Source organism: Chenopodium album, chromosome 3 (assembly GCF_948465745.1).
Source record: "Chenopodium album chromosome 3, dcCheAlbu1.1, whole genome shotgun sequence".
In the NCBI taxonomy this organism is placed as follows: domain Eukaryota; kingdom Viridiplantae; phylum Streptophyta; class Magnoliopsida; order Caryophyllales; family Amaranthaceae; genus Chenopodium; species Chenopodium album.
In genome coordinates, this window is record NC_137836.1 from 1,920,772 (window position 1) to 1,941,577 (window position 20,806).

At 32.7% G+C, this 20,806-nt stretch overlaps 1 pseudogene; it reads left to right on the forward strand.

Moving 5' to 3' along the window:
• Positions 1-322: 322 nt before the first annotated feature.
• On the forward strand, positions 323-2,141 carry LOC145623690 (CBL-interacting serine/threonine-protein kinase 14 pseudogene; annotated as a pseudogene).
• The last annotated feature ends 18,665 nt before the right edge of the window (positions 2,142-20,806 follow it).

The following is a 20,806-nucleotide window of genomic DNA, read 5'->3' on the forward strand; positions in this document are numbered from 1 at the left end:
ACTATTCTGTCGGATTAACAAAATAAACCTATATTAAACACAATTTTTTTTACCCAAAGGATATCAATAATTAACCATAAAAAAAAATTATCTTTTGATATGAGCTACATTTGTTTAGATTCAATAAGGCTTGTCTTCACAAAAGAAAATAAATAAAAAAATACCATCAAATTGAAAATAAGATTTTCATAATTAAAAACTGACGATTTTTCCTCAAAATATAAATAAAAATAATAAATATAAATAAAGTTTCCCAACTGATGTCACGCTCTCTACACTTCCTACCTTGCCATTCTGTATAAATAGCTCCTCTTACTCCCACACTTGTGATTTGCTTATCACTTTTCAACCCAAAAAATCATCCTTTTCTCTCTCCTCCTCAAAAACTCCTGAAATACAAAAACTATTCTCAATTCCTTCAAATTAAATCTTACTCCCTCCCAATTTCAAAATTATATCCTTTATTTACCCGTCGTAGGGTTGCATATATCATTACCCTCGATAAATTATTGTAAACCCAGTCGGAAGACTGGAATTCCAATCTAAAAAATCCCAATTCTCACCGGATCTCTGGAAACCATGCCGGAGATTAATAACAATGAAACTCTTTCCTCCACCGCGGCCACCGCAGCCGAACAAAAACCCGTCTTATTCGGCAAATACGAGCTGGGGAGACTCCTCGGCCGAGGCGGCTTCGCTAAAGTCTACCACGGCCGAGACCTCCGCAATGGAAAGAGCGTGGCTGTCAAAGCTGTTAGCAAACAAAAAATTTACAAGGGTAACCTTACGGCACACGTGAAAAGAGAAGTGTCTATTATGCGCAGATTGCGCCACCCCCACATCATCCGCCTCCACGAGGTCCTCGCCACCAAATCAAAAATCTTCTTCATCATGGACTTCGCGAAGGGCGGTGAGCTCTTCGCGAAGGTCTCGAAAGGCCGATTCAGCGAAGATCTCAGCCGGCGGTATTTCCACCAGCTGATCTCCGCTGTCGGGTACTGTCATTCTCGCGGTGTGTATCACCGCGATCTGAAGCCCGAAAATCTTTTACTAGACGACAAGTGGGATTTAAAAATCACCGATTTCGGGCTCAGCACGGTAAAAGATCAGACCCGACCAGACGAGATGTTACACACAATGTGTGGAACTCCTGCTTATGTCGCACCCGAAATTCTCGCGAAAAAAGGGTACGACGGCGCGAAGGTCGATATATGGTCGTGTGGAATCATCCTATTTGTTTTAACCGCGGGGTATTTACCCTTTAATGATACGAATTTGATGAATTTGTATCGAAAAATTTACCGCGGTGAATTTCGATGTCCGAGGTTTATGTCACCCGAGTTAAAAAATCTGTTATCCCATCTCTTGGATGTTAATCCGTCAAATCGATATTCAATTCAACAGATTACCGACGACCCTTGGTTTAAAAAAGGCGACGAAAAAAACAACAAGGTTGATTTAGCGTCGTTTTATTTCGATGATGACGAAAAGGAGGAGGAAGTTGAGAGGGAGAGTTGTGGTGGGTTTATAGAAGAGAAGGAAAGTTGTAGATTTTTGAATGCATTTGATTTGATCTCGTTTTCGCCCGGGTTTAATTTATCCGGGTTGTTTATGAAGGGTGAAAGGGATAAGGAGAATTGTTGGGAGACGTTTTTATCGAAAGAGGCTGCGGAGACGGTGGTGGAGAGGGTGGAAGAGGCGGCGCGTGGGATTGAAGAGGTGGAGGTGGAGAGGATGAGGTGTGGGATGGGGGTTAGAGTGGAGGGGCAAAATGGGGATTTTGGTGTGGTGGTGGAAGTTCATAGGCTCACGGAGGATTTAGTGGTTGTACAGGTTAGAAAGAGGGAAAAAGATGTCGGGCCTAGTCATGAGTTTTGGAAGGAGAAGTTACGGCCCAAGATTTCCGACCTTGTTTATAATCCTGACCCGAGAACCGGAACCTGAACCTGAACTGGATCAGCTAGTTTAGTTGTGCCTAAATCGTCTTGCCTTTCAATTCATGTTTAGAATTTAATTTAAAGAATTTGAACATCTGATTAGTAGTTATATATGGAGTTAACCAATGAAGTCTTACCAAATGATTAAGACTAAGGTTCCATAATATTATTATTATGTTTAATATATATATTACCCCTTCTATATATGTTTATATATATATATATATATATATATATATATGATTAATTTCTTATTAAACTGCGAAAAATCGAGAAGTACGCTAAATATTTATAAGTGTATGTACTACTAATGTAGTACTCCAAATGAACTACTGGTTGTAGTAAGATCTTGAAGCAAACAGAAGATATTAGGGACTCTTGAATTTTGGAAGGTATAAAGCAACCCAGAATTTTGTACGGAAAATATATGGGTTTTTGTAACGTTTGTTAAAATGAGTTTGCTCTTGTCAATATTTGGTTAAATTATATGCTTTGGTGTTTTATGCCGACATAGAATTCTTATTTATAAAGTTTTATGCCAAAAGTAAGTATTATTAAAGATGAACAAATTATCATCATTATAAAATTAAGAACAAATTGTTTATAATCATTGATATACAAATTGTTTATGCCAAAAGTAAGTATTATTAAGTAAAAAATCTAGGTAGTATTTGATGAACTATTCGAATGGGTCTAAATTGCTCAAAATTGAATGTATAAAAGGTTTTTTTTTTTTCCTTATTCCAGTTCACCCTTTGGGCTAATCCGGATTCGGGGATCAGTTCTGGGTGGTTAGGTTCCAGTCCCCTCCCGATTGTTGTTGCGGGGGATCGAACACGAGTCCTCCCTACCAAGTGTAGTCCCAATCACCACTACACCAACAACCAATTGGTACTAATGGAGTACTATGTAATAGTGATTATAATGAATGTTTATCGGTGTACCATCCTTTTAAACTCTGAAAACGGAAATTTCCAATATAGGTAGTATATACATCCCTTTATCCTAAACCAATATTGAAATAAATCATCAATTATTTCGTTAGTAGCGTGCACCATGGCATATGTACACGAAACGTCAAGCATCAAACGACTTAAGAATTAAGATTCTATAGTAGTAACATCATTTTCTTCAATAATATACAAAGTATATGTACCTGTTTTCATATAAATCAATAAATCTCCAATTATCTTTTTAGTTTTTAACCATATCTTTTGAATTCAATACTACTTTAGTTTACTGACTAGTCACTACTCATTCCGCTTTATGGTGCAATTGGTTAATTTCTTTAATCTATATCACTAGAAGTTAAAGGTTTCGCTTTAATTAGGCTGACTTTAACTTTTAATATAACTAATTAATAAAAAGCTAATAACCATTATAAATACAATGATATCATTATATTCTAATTATTAAACCGATTAAGCTTGGTGTAATTGGTGAATAACCCGCTTTGTGATTACGATTTTGTAAATGACTGACTTATTTCTAGTTTTCTACACCTTCATAGATGCTCCAAGTTCAGCCAACTCTAGACGAAATGTTTTAATTGACTTTTATTTTTATAAAAAAAATGTTTTAATTGACTTATTATATAGTTGATCAATGAAATTTGAAGAATGGTTTAATTGACTTTATTATATAGTTCATCCTTTGACCTTTGTTATTTCAACAAGTAGTGCTTCTTCGTATGTACCGAAGATAGTCTAACAAATTTCATTTTGTTAAGTATAAAAGGTATCAATAATTACACAAAAATCTTAAATTAAAAGCTAAATAAATAAATTGGTTAAAGGCAGATTGTCCTCCTAAAAAATTTAATTTGGTAAAAGCAACTTGGCTAGTTCTTCAATTCAATCATAAAATTCAACAAGGGAACATTGGATAAGTATGTATTAACAAATTTACCATCACCTTCTCTTGCAAAAGTAAAAATTTAGCTAATATATTCGGTATAAAGGATGTCAGCTAACTTTATTATTAAGTAAAAGTAAAGGAAGGTGAACAATAATAATGTTTGAGGCCAAATTTTGTGCACCACTCTAACCTTTGTGAATATAAATACACTAAAAAAAACAAAGTCACATGATATCACGTAAACCAAATTCCATTATTGATGCGTACGTAACAAAAGTACGTAGTAGTGTTTACAATGAAACTAAAAGCAAGAGTTATGGCATTCACAAGCTAGAAGAGCCTACAACTCCTTCACAAATGTCTCACACAAGATCACAAATTTAGACTATGGAATTTACAGAGAAATAAAAAAAAAAAGGTTTTTAATAACTCTGAAGTCTTAACTACCTATCTAAATCAATTCGCTAGTGAAAATGATTCAGATGCTTATTTGGCAAAATATTGATCACTCGTTTTTTATTGTAAACATTATTGTAACATAATTCAAAATTACTTCTAGAAAAAGGGAATATGAATAAGCTCTTTATCTTATGCATCTTGTGAAATTGTCCATTATTCGGATCATACAAATCAACTCTAATCAAACCTAAACACGTTTGTTCATTTCATTTGTATGCATGTACGTGTACAATTAGTTTATAGTGTTGATGATGTCAAAAAAACATGTGCAATTACTATTACATTTTACATAAGACAAAGTTTCCTTTTTTTTTTTTACTTAGTAACTCCATTTTATTGTTATTGTCCATAACAATATTTAATGTTGCTTGAGATGTTGCAAATTGTTAACGTACATATATACGTCATCCTTGTTTGGCCAACTAAATATGTGAGTTACTTGGTATATATTTCTTTTGACAAGAACAAATCATTAACGTGTGTCAAAAAGTAAGACAATTTATCCAAGTATGAAGAAAAACACATATTAGTTCCGCCCCTTTTTCTCTCTCCTCTCTCCTCTCTCTTCTAGGGTTTTAATTTTCTTGGCCGTTTTAGGCTGGAAATAATCTAATTTCTTCGGAAATTAGACTATTTCCGACCCTTTTTCTTTAATTCAATTTAGTTTTTTGTTTTGTTTTACGTTTTGGTTTATTTGTTTTGTTTTGTTTTGTTCTCTCCATCTGTGAGAGTTTGTCCCAATTTTCTGGGATTTTGATTCTCATCTATATGGATGAGAATTTTATTTTTAGGGTTCTTATAATAATTGGGAAGGTGATTTGGATTCCTATGGGTCTGGGATTTGTCATCATCTGGTCGATCAAAACATCAGCGCAGATTGCAGAGGTCTCAACTTGGAAAGATGCAAAGACATCGAAAATCATTGCTAGCGTTAAGCTTGAAGCGGTGGAGTATGAGCTATGCCAAATATGCAAATTAGTTATGATTTTGATTGTAAAAGTTATGATATTTTCTCTAAATCTGTGGTTTACAGATCCTTAATATTGTAGATGCCATATGACTTTTATTTAATGATATTATTCTTCCCGTTCAAAAAAAAAAAAAAAAAAAAAACACATGTTTTCATTTATATAGCAAAATAGTTAGGACTTTCTATACAATTTATACAAAAAATCATTACTATTTTTTAATTTATGACTATTTATCAAACTAGTCATAATTGCTTGATGAAATCAAATGTTGTATAAGGATAATGCATATTGTAGTGTAAAATTTGTAACTTAAGGTTATATAATAGTTCATAGGTTCAAAAGGGAAATAGGCCGGATCGCAACACCATGAAGTGGGACTTTGATGCACTGAGCACCTTGAACTTTGCGTAGTAGCTAAAACACCACTAAATAAGGAATTAGGTGCGACGCATATCTTAAATGAAAAACTCTGGCCAAAATTATAGGTAAAAAAACAAGTTTATTTTTGAGGAATTTGGTTTTCAAAATTACAAGTAGACCGAAAACTCTTCAAGCACGTGAAAAACACTTTCCTAATAGTTATTTATCGACTCTATTTGTAACAGCCGAGTTACATGATAAAATTATCATGTTAGGATACAACAACAACAAAAAACAAAAAAAAAAAAAAATGATTGTTCTTATGAATGTAATTCATGCAATAAAGTTTGTGAGGAAATGTATTTTGTATAATTTAATTCTAAGAAAAACAGATTATAATTTTATCTGTTATACTACTAAGCAATAATAAAACAGAAATTACTTATCTCTTGATGCGTGAACCAAACTGACAATAGCCGCGTCGTGGAGAACCACTGACCTAAAAGACGATTCCGCGCTACCTTCCGGTGCAGTAGACTAGAAGCGGTCGCCCTCCAGGATAAGCACGGCGCCGGAGTTTATGTGCACTCACAAACCCGACTGGAACTCAGAATACTTGCCCAGAAACCAGAACAGAAAGAACTCGTGTTTAGATAATTTTAGAGAAGAGAGAAAACTGATTGGTGTTGTGTATTCTGACTGGGAAAAACAACTAGTATATATAGGCAGTAGAAGGGAGACAGGAAGCATAAAACGAGGGAAGAATTTGGCTAAGAAAACGACCAGATTCATTCGGCCAGTCAACAACAGAAGCAAGAAACAAGGAACTGATTTAATTTCGTAACCCCAACAGTCAGAAAAGAATATTCTCCAAAAAGATAACAAGGACCCACGCCCGCGCATCGCATTCCCCAAGACCCGAACCTGACCCGGCGTGGCACGGCGCGCGCCTGTGTGGAGTAACACTTACCTCCCACTCACTCAACTAATAAGTAGTGCTAAGACACTACAATATAAAAACAAGGAAAAATCTTTCCCCCCAACCAATGTGGGATTTAACCCCTTTCATTTGTTTTTCTCTCTCTTTTGTTTTTTCCCCAACTCTCTTATTTTATATCAAGAACTTTCAACATTATCTACCATATACTTATATATAGTAATATATATGAAAAATTAGTTAATATCTGAAAAGATATGACTGTTCACAAAGCAACTAAGCTACCCAAAATGTTAAAACACTAATACGACTCAATGTACACACCCTATTCCAAAACCTATTAGGAAAATGGTAATGATCTTTTGATCAACCACTCGATCGAGCGTGCAACATCTTCACATAATGCAAAAATTTTACATAAACATGACTATTGAGCTTAGCCTGATCAGGCAAATTAAAGCACAAACCAATCTACATATTCTTATATATATTGTTTTCACCTAAGTTGCACGGAAGCGGGAAACGGAAACGAAGACGGGAAAGGGAAAATCGGGAAACGAAAATTTTGAAATTATGGAAAACGGGGACACGAAAAAATACATAAATAAAAGACATTTAATTGAAATGAAATACCAAATGAACTTGCAAGAAATAAAAACAAATTAAACAAATACTTCGTTTTGTAAATTGCAAGAATTCCCCTTTCTTACAAATTAAATCCAAAAATAAACATCAAATTGGTGAAATCTGCCGGTGGTAGTTAGATCAACGTTGTTCTAACAAGATGGTGACGGCAGTAAACAAGGATCTCCAAAGCTTGGAAACGACAATTACAAAAACAACTCAAACAACCATGCTGCTTGACTGCTCGTAATTTGTGATATCTTTAATTAAGTTTCCAGGTTTTTGAACTTCTAAATTATGTGAGACGTGTCGCAAAATAAGGAAACTCCATAAGCCGTTTTGAAACGTGTTTCGAAACGCAAGAAGTTTTCGAAATGTTTCGAAACGCAAGACGTTTTCAAACATTTCGAAAACGAAACGTGGGTAAAATCGAGAGTTTCCGTGCTTTGGAGGTTTTCACTAAAGTAATTTACTTTGCATTAACACTAAGTATATCCTTAAACTTATTTTCCTCAACACCTAGTATATAAAATGCAAACTTCATATATATGGTCCGATCTATCCCTAAGAATCTAAGATAGAGGGATCGAATCATTAGATTAGTGTATCTTTCCTTCTAAAAAATATATATGTATGATACATGCAAAAGCCCCATTTATCTCATATAATGTTCCACCTTCTTACTTTTCCTAGCATTAGACTACATTAGTACATTTCCTATAAATCCTAACATGGTAAATTCAACTTTTTATGTATTTGCACTATTCAAATGTAACAATCTTTTTAGTTATTTATCCATCAAGTTGGGCTGTTCCCATTAACATCAAAATTTTGGGACATTAATCAGTGGGAAGCTCACATTTATTACTATAAAGACAAGTCAATATATATCATTCCAGCATTTTCACCTTCAATCATAGTCTTGTGACATTTACTCTTGTCCTTATAAAGTACTAAGCTACTAGTGTACATATAATTCTCAAGGGAAGAAAAATCAATTCATAGAAGAATAGGAAGAATAATAATGTACTAACTTTATAAGAAAATTTTACAACCACCAAATTTTTTTTAATCCTTTTAACTTTAAAGGAAAGCAATCAACTATAAATTAAATTAAGGGTCCTACCCACTTTCTAATGTCCTTATCAAATTTAATAATAATGTTTCATTTGAATGATGATTGACCTTGGTTATCACCTTTGCTTTCCATTCTTTAATACTATACCATGGTTAATTAGTTTAATTTGATTATTAATCACTTAATCATATTTGTCTTTTAGTGATCCCATGTCAATTAGACAATCATTAGTATAAAGTATTGTCCTTAACAACAAAACTTATGACATTAGCTAATTAGTGCCTTAAACTAGGTAATAAATATTCCAATAACTTGTCCTTTTTAATTGAATTAAAAATTATTTAATACTAGTATGGTAGTATATCGCATGACATGTCGTCAATGCGTTATGTGTGTATAGAATAGAGTAGCTAGCACGTACGTACACATACACCAAATACATTTTAGTACGCGTACAATATCTTAAAGAAAAGGATGACTAATTTAATTTGACAAGAAATGGTCTTTGGGAGCTTATGAATTTATGAGGTAATCCACAATATAAATAATAATTACCATAAATTTAGCATGAAAAATATGGCTTAGCTTTTCCAAAATTTGTTAACTACGAATTAGACCTTGAGAGTTTGAATATGTTAGATTTTGGGAAAACTCATCAACTGGAGTGTGTACGTACTATTGATCAATATATATAGAGTTTTACAAGACTCGTAATAATATCATAATCTGCGACAAATTTTATCATAACTATAACATCTATCAGAAAATTAATAAAAACATTTTTGAGATACTATGATATGACAAATTTCAGCAATAATAATAACATTTTTGAGATACTATGATATATATGACAAATTTCAGCAATAATAAGTGAAATTCAGGTAAATTATCTTAAGCAATAAACTAGCTACTCTTTTTTCATGAATGGTCTCGCCAACAAGCGGATTACTTGTTCTAATATTAAAAGAAGGAAAATGTTATACATAGCAGAATGACTACAAATAAAGAGAGTTTCATCTTTACTTGTAAATTTCGAAATTAAAAGACAGAGGGTCAAAGCGTTTCATTTATTAAACACAGAGGGAGTAACTTTCAAAATAATAATTTAAAAAAAAAAAACACTAGAATGAAAAGCACTTCATTGAAAGAAAAAGTAATCAACTAAGCAATGTAACTTAATTATAGAGCTATGTTAGGCTTAAAACCTAATAAAGCAACCAATATCCATGATAGAGTATATAAATCGATCCTAGTCTCCTAGGCTTCAGCTTAAGCTTTTGGTTGAGTTGGTCCTGTAGCATGGTATCAGAGCTAGCGTAACACAAAAGTCATGGGTTCGAATCTCATCCGACTTCTTTCAAAGTGGAATTAATTCGCACCAGGTATGGGTGGGCCTGTGTTGCATTCACATTTCAAGCCCAAAGGGTCTTTTATGTGTGGGGGAGTGATAAAGTATAAAACATATTCCTAGGCTTCAACCATCAGCTTGAGCTTTTGGTTGAGTTGGTCCTGTAACATCAACCATCAACTTAAACTTTTGGTTGAGTTGGTCCTCTAACATGGTATCAAAAGTCAAACGTGACACAAAGGTTACGGGTTTGAATCTCTCATCCACCTCTCCTTACAAAATGGAATATTAAACGCTGGTATAGTGGGGGGCAATGCTATATCCACAACTCAAGTCTAATGGGATCTCATATAAGAGAGCGTAATAAAGTATATAAAACGATTCTGAATTTCAACCATTAACTTAAACTAACTTTTGTGGTTGAGCTGGTCCTCTAGTTCATACAAATTGAACTTTTTATAGCAAGTACTCTTTTATTTTGAACATCCCTTTCAATTGTTGGTCATGGTAAAATGAGGACATTGGATAGAGGATATGATATTTTCTATGTATGAAAAGGGGAGATGCATAATTCGTACAATTTGTTGTACTTTGTAATATTTATACTCAATCTTAATATTGTTCTTTCCATCCACTACTTGATCATCACCTCCTCTACAATACCTTACCACCACTCATCCTACTTGACTAACTGTCACCTAACTGGCTAATCAATATCCCATAGTAAGCCATCAATCGGCGGCCCCATGTCACCACTTGACCAAACCATCGACTTAAAGAGGCTTTTGAATAAAACACCAAAAGGTGATGGCGTTTGCAAATGCCATCACCACCTAGCCGAAGCTGTCTAGTGATTATTGTTTCTTTGTCTAAACTTTAACCAACTAAGCTAGTTATTCACAATTATATACTTATATTTGCATAGATATGAGATTTAGTGACAATAATCACCCCGAGATATATAAGTGTTAGTTTGAAAGTGCAAGGGTTTTAAACTTTTAACTAGTCTAGCTTCAAACTACCTCCATTACAGATTATGTGCAACGATTTGACATAAAACAAAGAGGGAAAATGCCTAATCGTTGCACATAACCTGTAACGGAGGTAGTATATACTCCGTAGTTTTCAAAGTGTATGTTATTATTACATTAACTAATTAAGGTGAATTTGACCAATAGGCGTAAATCCGACCCTTTCCTAAATCACACAAGCTTAAGCAAAGATAATTTAACAATGTTATTATGCATGTACGAAAAACAACAATGTTCATTTTTCTGACATGATCAGCATATCGTTACATATGATCAGCATGTGAACATATCATCATTGAGTTATCAAAAGCACTTGAGAGTTTGGTAGATAAAACAAAGTAGTTAAAAATAAATAAATAAATAAAATAGTTTGTCATTTATAGAGAAATGTGAATGCATGTACATGTGAACACATGGGATATGCAGCGGTCCACGTCGTCCAGCTTACGGATTTTATACAAACAGATTACAGAGCATTTATGGATTCGGCGACTGTAAATCAAAGTATGAAACTACCAAGAAAGTATGGATAGATGCTTGTTCAAGTCAGTCCACCTCTAAGAATCATTTGGTATATTCTAAAGAATCTAATATAATGTTAACTCATTCAAGATATTGCATGCTTCTCTAACCAATGGCTAGAAGTTGCATGTACATTTTATTTAATGGAAAGAGAACTTTGAGTAGGTTGAGATTATTTTGATACAGTATTTATAGTGATTATACACTTGAAATTAAGCGTTTATTCTGATTTATTGAACTGAGCAAAACGAAACTAAACTGAACTGAAATGAATTGTTTATGAGAAAAGGAAATTAAAAACTGAACTGAATTAAGCTGAATAGAACATGCTCTAAGTGACGTGGTAAGAGATTCTCAACTCTAAATATTGTGGTTGGGAGGATTTTACCTTGTAATTTCAAGGTTACAAAGTGCACCAACTACGGCAAACCATGCATGGTCTAGTATTGCATATCTGCATGCAATGATGCAAAGATTGCAAACAACCTTGTAAAACAACAATGTATATATTGTGCTTAAATTATACAGAGTAAAAAAAATGTGTATGCCTACCTTTTAAAAAGTACTGTGTATTAGGTAACTCTTATTAATGTTTGAACAATTATACCCTCTAAAATATTTATTTACTTATTTATACCCATTAATGTTTTTTTTTTTTTTTTTTTGAAATATTTATACCCATTAATGTTAATTGTCTTATTATTAAATTGTTTAGAATAATGTGCAGACGTTTATACCCTCTAAAAATATTGTTTACATATTTTTTTCCTCATTAATGTTACTAACTAAAGTCGTAAGTTAAGGTAAAACCGAAAGAACTTTTTGGACAAAGATAGCTATGAGTTTATGACACACACATCGCGCGTGTTAAACCGCCCATCTACTTATTAAAAATGTTACAGAGTATGTGATTTTCTAACGAAGTTCTGCTATAATTTGGATTTGATTGTTGTCTATGTGTTATAGTTATATTATCGTCAGTGTCTAGTAACATAATATGAATCAATATTTGTGGTTTTAGACTTTTAATTAATGAAAATATTTTTACTATTAAAAAAATATATATATTTTTGCTTTTAATTTTAATGTTAAGTGCTTTTGTGAAATATATTTGTGCTTTTTTTTTTCCTTACAAGAAAAATATTAAATTAACCTGATTGCATGTAAAAGTACATATAATTTGACCGGTTGTATGTTCTATTCGTGTGTCTAGACATGTTTAGTTGGTACATAGTACTTGCGTTTCTTAATAGACACGTTTTGATTTTAAACCCTATTCGTATAAGTTACTTTCACATCTTTTGTGATTTATACTTAAAAATATATTATAGTGATATGGGGAGATTATATGATAATTTGAGTGATAAGTCATATTGAATTTTCAAATATGGATTTCGTCATTTATAAATAAATTAAACTTCAAATTAAATGCTAGAATATTATGATATTATCTTTCTCAAAAAAAAAATAAAAAAAAAAAAATAATAAAACACTTGAAGTATCTAGTTGTTATTAATAATTCTTCCACCCTACGCGCATTATTTGATGCCGCATAACGCAATTACGGAGTAATTCAGCGTGTTAGCTGTTATCGTTTTGCATTAGAATAGGTCCGTTGGTTCCTATTTGTTGGGAAGTAACGTAGTAGACTAATAGTGTATTGTGCTTATTTGTGCATATTGTTCATGATACAATGTAAATTATGTAATATACTTAGGGCTTGTTCAGTTGTTCTGATTGACTGAATTAAATTGAATTGAACTAAGGACCTGTTCTCTTACGTTGCAGTTCAGTTCAGTTCAGTTCAGCTCAGTCAGTTCAGTTCAGCTCAGTTCAATTCAGTTCAGCTCATAATTTTCTTCTCTTATAAAATATTCATTTCAGTTCAGTTCAGCTGAGTTCAGTCAATGAGAACATGCCCTAAATTAAAGAAGAGACAATTTAATTTTGGTCGAGTTAATAATATGTATGAGATATGTACATAATTTGAAAATAAATCCGAATAATATGGTTTTTTGACTTTTTCTCATACATTGAAGAAGATAGACGTTCTCAATCAAAGTAGACGACACATAATCAATATTTTTGAATATAGTTGTTAATTTTTGTTGAAATCAAAATATACTTTTATATTCTTACTATAATTGTCTACCTCTTTGAATTGTATCTAGCTCATTCAGAAACTAGCTATTAAATCAACTTCATGTTTTCCTCCATTGAATGTATAAGTACCGTGTCATTATTATTGTTATTGTTATTATTATTATTGATGATTTGGGTAGACTTAATTATAGTCCAACACATTGTTTCAAAAAAAAAATAAAATTTTAGTCCAACACATGATTAAAATAAAAAATAAAAAATTATAGTCCAACACATGATTCATGACTAGCTATTTACCTCATAACATAATTCATTTCAAAACATCACTTCATAATGTTATGAACTTGTACACTACCATCCAAAAAATAATATGATACAAGTAAATTCAAGTCATTATCTCTTGATCTCGTGCTATAAATGGATAGGAAAAACTCATTATTGCTTGACTTCATCATATACTACAATAGACCAATAGTTTACCATGATAATTGATAAATTTTGCCAAATTAAATGAGCAAATGTACAACAAATTACCCTTAGCTTGATTTTGCGATAAATACAAATGATCTACCAAAATTTTCGTTGTTCATTTAGAAAATCTATTATACTCCGTATACTTTTTTTATGATTAGTCATGAGTTAGCAAAAAAAAAGAGAGCATTTTATGAATTTATATACTTTTTTTTCATTATTAGTTCCTATATATACTTAGATGAATTGTAGCAAGAATTGTATTGCATGTCTTGTCATTGGTCATTTGGGTATGAAAATAAGATGAAGTTTGAGTCTTACAATTAGATCGAGCATACATTAGTACTTGTTATAGTTACGAGAAATTTTGAGACAAAAATTGAGTCTCACTAACGGAGAACAATAGTTTAACTCAAAAGAGATTAAAGTATATACTAGAATCTAGAAGTATTATACGAGTATCAATAATTATGATAATTCTTTAATTCGCCAACTATAATAATGTCACTAATTTATCAAAATATTATAAAATTTGGACCCTTCGTGACATATTCAAGCTAATAATAGCCTAAATAATAATTTTTATTCTACTAATCAATGTTATAACTTCTCAACCATCGTCAATAAGAACTTATCAATGATTCTACGAAACTATTTGATGAATATTCATTTATTGAGAAAAGAATATATTCTAGATATAACATGTCAATTCCACAGATTCTTATACACTAAACAATTTTAATAAACACTCCATATAAATTTTCGTCACTTTCACTCCTTGAGGTATTGACGCATCACCTTCAATTAATTTATTAATTTATATGACTTGTCCCTAAATTATTTGAACCACTTTGTGATTGAGGATAATGACATGGTTCGTGGAACACGGGATATGATCATAAATTCAATATAACAAGCATTAAGTTTACAGGGTTTATGGACTACTCCATTAATGAGTTGGTAGCATTTAATTGGCGGTCGTCTTAGATAGATCGAGGCTATGTTTAGTTCACCTAACCTAATCAGATATAATCTGAATTGATATTATTTATATATTTAACAAAAAATATGACTTTACTTGTACACCAATTTAAAAGATATAAGTCAACAATTATCAAATGAGATATCATGAGATCTTATTAATATACTTGTTCATGTATACTTGTTGCATTTTGAATTCTTTGCAATTTTTGGTACATTAGCATAAGTAATGGATTGTAGTTCGTGATAAGTTTTGATAAATTTAGACAAATTAATATAACGTACTCTTAGAATACACCATTAGAAGCATTTTGCCGGCCACTTTTTGGTTTATCTCATCACCCACTTGATGATATAGTTATGTGGCCACTTTCCTTATTAAAGCACTAGCTTAGATCTCGTACACAAGATAATACAAAAGAACTATAACGATTTTATAATTCAATCACTCATTATAAAAATAAATGTAATATCTTTGAAGAAATCAAATTACTTAGGACTTGTTCACATTTACTTAATTTCAGTTCAGTTCAGCTCCAATCAGTTCAGTTCAGTTCAGTTTAGCTCCAATCAGTTCAGTTCAGTTCAGTTCAGTTCAGTTCAGCTCTTAATTTCCCTCTCTCATAAAATATTCATTTCAGCTCAATTCAGTTCAGTTCGGTTTAGTTCCAATCAGTTCAGTTCAGTTCAGCTCCAATCAGTTCAGTTCAGTTCAGTTCAGTTCAGCTCAGTTCAGTAAATGTGAACAGGCCCTTAGCAAATTAATTAGTCATATAGCTCATGATAAATTAGAGCCTGTTCTAATTGACTGAATGGAACTGAATATTTTATGAGAGAAGGAAATTAAGAACTAAACTGAAAACAATCTAAAGAGAACAGACTCTTAATCTATACTTATGCAAACATAAATTGGTACAAACCTATAAATATGATAATAAGCTTTCCTAGATAATGGCTAGCTAAAATGAATGTAAAAAAGAAAAAAGAAAAAAAAAAAGGTTTTTGGAGGAAAATTTTGCATTGTCATTCCTAATTTTTGTTTTAGTATTATTTTATTGATTGATTGATACATACAAATTATACAAATATTTGTAAAATAACACAAGAAAATCGGTATATATATAGGTATGTACATAGTATATGGACGGTTGAGGAGGAGAAGGGACGGTGATGATGGTGGTAGACAGCTAAGGATCGAATAGGGTTTAGAGAGGAAAAGAGAAGAAAACCCTAGATAGAATTTGATACCATGTAGAAGTGTGTAATTCTCCTTAGTTGGAGTATTCTTATTAATCAATATATATAGGTATATCCGTATATGTACAACCTAATAATGAGAGCCCTAATACACAAGGTATATTTTACAAAATATTAACAAGATAATATATAAATCTATTATCTAACAATATGCATTGGCATCTTACCAAGATTATAAAGAAAAGTTGTGTTATTATGTACTTTATATACTGTAATATATATCAATAGGTTATCATAGCTCATAGGGGAGTTAGTTCTTGACTTCTTGCCAATATTTTTCTATGTGTTTAGGTCTAGCTATACTATGTTTTAATGCTTATCCAATCAGAATAAATTATTTAAGAAATCATGCATTGATCAATAATATAAAATAGTTTAAATCATCTACTGAGAGCAAAGCCAATGGTTGTGAGCATCAAGAGAGAGAAAGATAAAAAAATATTTAAAAATTCAAAAGATGATACTTTAGGAGAGAGAAATCTAATGACCACGTCATGGCCATGACCATTGGCAAAGGGTGGGCAAACAATATGTGTGTGCCACTTGTCACGGTATGAATGGAGTATCTTTTTTTATTATTATTTTCTTAGTTAGTGATGAATATTATGATCATAAAAAATTAGAGGGCAACCAATGGGTATATGTGGGCATAACTGGGCATGGTGATTGGGCATAGATGAGATGGAAGAGAGAGATATTAATAAAAAAGTTGATGACCATCATTGATTTGGGCAGCCATTGGCTTTGCTCTGATAATAATGAAACAATAATGTCTCAAGACTTTGCCTAGACAAACAAACACCTTAGTGTACTACTGTTGGGTGTTGGGTTTGTTCTTAGGATTATTAGGGGTTAATTATGCCTTAAACCATCTTATTAAACCAACAATAGTTTGTGTTCTCTTGCAAAAAATAGCCCAGCAAAGTTGGAACTTGAAAGGGGCTATCTAGTGCTCAAACTATATGTTACAATATGCAAACCACTCGATCCCAGGATCTCCTGAAATCGGGAGGGACACTCTAACCACTTGAGCTATCCCTCACTCTCTGCAAATCATTCCATAAATATTCTTCCTTAGCTAGGGGATGTTTCAATCCCGAACATCCAATTCTATACAGTCAGTTCATTCAACAATTCTCAATGACATTTATCATTATCAGCAAGGAATACACCTTAAACGTACTCAACTTTGAGCTTGCCATAGGCCTGTAGCACGTATCAACTGTAACATATTTAGTCATTTGGATGTAGAAGAAGCGAACCTACTAAACTATATTAGATCCGATCCAATCAACGTTAGAGTTGCAAGAAGCTATACTTCATTTTATTATATGCTGACGAAAACAATTTATGGGTGTGCAAACAGAAACATAACCTGTATTCTTCTTTCAAAAAAAAAAGAAACATAACCTGCATTCATTAAATTGCATTACAAGGGGTATATATAATCTTGTACTATTTAGAGATATTAAGCCCAATTAAAATATATAAGCCATAAACATAAATCAAATAATTAAGCCAAATTAAAATTTAATCTTGGACTTTGACCCACTTGATGTTTGGGCCTCATTGGACCATCTAACTGGGCTACTGGATTGTCATAGCCCAACACTTAGGCATCTTAGACTCATTAATGGACTTCTGGACTTGTGCAGGATTATTTGGACAATGGGTCTGAACTTGATAAGCCCATTACTAATTCAACGATCAAATTGTTAAGAATCCATTTTACAAACTTGAACAATCTTATTCTAGTTCATACTTAAACAAACTAATACTTCGTATACTGTAAGTATGAACTAGAATATACAACTCTTTGTAGTTTGGATTTAATTTACTCCATACGCTTTTAATTTTTTTTTTTTAGGCAAATTCTGTATAATAATAAACAAGTGCGTCACTATTTTATGCATAAAGTTTAGGCAAATCAAATATTCTAGTTCTTTTTTAATCCCAACTTTGAAAATTTTAATAATATCCCCACAACTATTCTGACTATGATTTATACATTAGAAAAGCATAACTAAAGATAATGGTATATACTAAAAACATTAGCTTTAATTTTTATAATCCGTTATATTTACTAAAGTTTAATCAAAGATATTAGTATAAATTGTGCATTAGCAGGCGTGAAAACCCTTATGGTTGCAATATTTGACATACAAATTATTTTTTTTTTTTTTTTTGGTGTTTAGAGAAAAACAAGCTAAGGGCAGGGGTGAGAATTGATCCCATGATTTCCTGGAATCGGGAAGGGAGCTCTAACCACTTGAGCTATCCTTCACTCTCACATACAAATTATTATACAAGTGTGAAAAAGACAGAAAACCGTAATGTTGCAATTTAAAAAGTCAAGTGAAATGTAGTATTATGCAAATAATATTAGAAAAAAGGAAAAATTAGATTTAATAATCCCAACTTTCATCAATTTTAGTAGAATAATCCCAACTTTAGATTATCCTAGAATAATCCGAACTTTGAGGGGTCTTCTTTTTCTTCAATCTCAAATACCGGTTACCGGTTGAATGGGTTAAATTTTTTTTTTAACAAAGTGACACGTGTCACGAGTTGATTGGTTAAGATAAATTTAAAAACAAATAAAATTGAAAAAAAAAAAAAAAAACCCCAGCCAAACCCAGATTCCGGCCACCCAAACTTTCCCGGCGGCGGCTGCTTCTACTTCCCCTCCGCCTGCGCCGATTTCTCCCCTCTCCCTACACCGGTTTCCCCCATCCCCCAGTTCCGGTGATACAACCCACCATCCTCCCCTCCTTTTCCGTCAGCAATCACAACTAGAAAGATCGAAACTGCTTTTCCAGCCACCACCACCACTCAAAACACCCTTTGAAACTCTCCCCCAACTCCCGAAAACCCCCAAACACCCTTCCCCCACCATCTAAAACCCTAGTCGCTAGGGTTTTGGGTGGAGGAGGAGTTTTTTGGGGGGGTTTTGGGGAGTGCGAAAGGGGTTTTTTGTGGTTTTTTGCGGGGGGTTGGAGGGAATTTCGGGGAATGGGGAAAGCGACGGTCCGACTTAGGAAGACCAGTGGTCCGGCGTGGGAAGATCGACGGTCGGCGAGGGAGTGGTGGTGGAGGTTATGGTGGGACGATGGGGGGAAGGGAGGTAGGCTAGGTGTTTCAGATTTTTTGGTTTTTATTTTATTTTATTTTTTTGTTTTTATTTTATTTTTTGTTTTTTTATATTTTGTTTTTTTGGACCAATCAGGGATTGACACGTGTCAAGTGACCTGATATAATAGGTCATTGACTTTTGTTGACCGGTTAGGGATTGAAGAAAAAAAAGACCTCCCAAAGTTCGGATTATTCCAGTATAATCCAAAGTTGGGATTATTCTACCAAAATTGATGAAAGTTAGGATTATAATTTCTAATTTTTCCTAGAAAAAATAGGGAAATTATCAATGGTACACCAAAGGTTCGGGCTTTTATCAATAGTGCACCAACTTAGTTTTTGTTTATCAGCGGTACACCCAAGGTTTAATACACTCATCTACAGTAAATATAACGTTAATCAAACGTTAATTAATGGTTAATCCACTTAAAATGAAATGACTAATTTGCCCCCTACTCCAAATACATTAAATCGCTCCTTTTAAACCTCAACTACCTTCTCACTCTCTCCCCTGTTTCTGCTGCTGTGAGGTTCCATAATCGATGAGCGAATTGAACAAAATTCTAGCAAATTCTGCACTTCATTGTTGATCGCTTAAGGTAAGTTTTCATCTGAGTCTTTGATTTTCTGACTTTCGCTTAGTTTTGGTAGTATATGAATTTTTTTTTTTAAATGGTTGAATTTTGGTTTCCATGTACAATTGTTAGCAAGTTATGGTTTAAATTATGCACAATGTGCCTGTGATTATTATTTGTTGCTTTATTGTTGTATTTTTTGCACAAATAATTCAAATTAGGTGTGTTTGAGTAGATATATGTATGTTTGTGTGTGAAAAGGGAAAATCAGAAAGGAGGGAAACTATATATAGAGGAAGAGGGGGTGGGTAGGGTAGAGTACATAAAGGAGGGAAAATGAAGAGGGAAAAAAAGGAGGGAATTTTTTAAGTTAAAAAATCGAATTAAACCCCAACTTAACCTTTACTTAATGTTTGTTTAACGTTAAGTGTATAGTTGATAATCGTGTGAAACCTTGTGTGTACCGCTGATAAACAAAAACTAAGTTGGTGTACCATTGATAAAAGCTCGAACCTTGGGTGTACCATTGATAATTTCCCGAAAAATAAGTATATATTAACCTAAAATCGTAATCAATATCCAAAATTATAACTATTAACCTAAATACCAGCTATTAATCCAAAATTATAATTATATTAATTTAAAAACCACAACTATTAACCTAAAATCATAGCTATTTACACAAATATCATAATAATAATACAAAATCATAAATATTTATTTAAAAACCACAACTATTAACCTAAAATCATAGATATTTACACAAATTCCTAATAATAATCCAAATCCTTAATAAATCTAATAATTAACCCTAAAATCACACTTCGTAACTAATAAGATGATCCTAGCAAATATTTAGAAAACTAACTAAAAAGTCAATCTAGTGGGGTTTGATGAGGTTGGTGGGGTCAAATGGTGGTGGTGTAGGACTGTAGGATGATCAAATGGGTTGGTGGAGTTAGCATGAGGTTGTGTTGTCAACCGAGTGGTGGTTGTTGGGCCTATATTCCTAAGCAGCCCAAAGGGCGTAGGGTACATCCAAGCATCCAAGAGCAGAAAGACTTGCGTGGACATGGTCCACGATAACATTATTGTGCACCCGAGATTTATACACACGCAACTAACATTATATTGAACATAATGACCCTTATTTTTAACATAGA